Source organism: Corylus avellana, chromosome ca8 (genome assembly GCF_901000735.1).
Source record: "Corylus avellana chromosome ca8, CavTom2PMs-1.0".
Classification (NCBI taxonomy): Eukaryota; Viridiplantae; Streptophyta; class Magnoliopsida; order Fagales; family Betulaceae; genus Corylus; species Corylus avellana.
The window spans coordinates 2398357-2399045 of NC_081548.1; positions in this window are offsets into that span (position 1 = coordinate 2398357).

The window sequence follows — 689 nt, forward strand, 5'->3', positions numbered from 1 at the left end:
GCTTCCACCATCTTCCATGCTGAAATTGCTTCCGCCGTTGTAGCCTTGTAGGGTCAGTGATGCCAGGTTTGGTTGCTGCCATGGATGCCAACACTCGTCCTTCATGGTCACGGGCAATGTATCCAAAACCCATTCTGTTCCCGGCGACGTCAAGGGTTGCATCCCGGTTTATTTTAAGGAAGCCTTCCTTTGGTTTGGTCCACTTCGCAGTCGCCAGTTCTGACTGCTTTGCATTTTTTGTCCTCCTCCCAGCTTTTGCTTTCTCAAAACTGACGAGCTGCCCCATCGCTGTATTCATGATACTGTTTGGCAACGACAAATCCCCCCCCAAAAACCATGTTATTTACGCCTCAACCAAATAAGCCGAGCCACAACCGCAACTCTCTCCAGCTCACCTGCCTCCAACTTCTCCACCAAACTCAAAAAAAAGTCACAAATCCAACCTCCATTATGGGACACTTCGGGACTTTATTTGCTACATATGGCCCACACATCTCGGGCTGCTTCATAGTTCTATAAGATATGCTCCACTGACTCCTCTTCTTGGTAGCAAATAGGGCATAAAGAGTCCTCCGTAACTCCTTTTTTATGGAGATTACACTTCGTCAGAATGATATTGTTGCATGCCTTCCAAAGAAACATCTTTGTTACTGTAGGCATCCTCATATTCCACACTATCTTCCAAATAT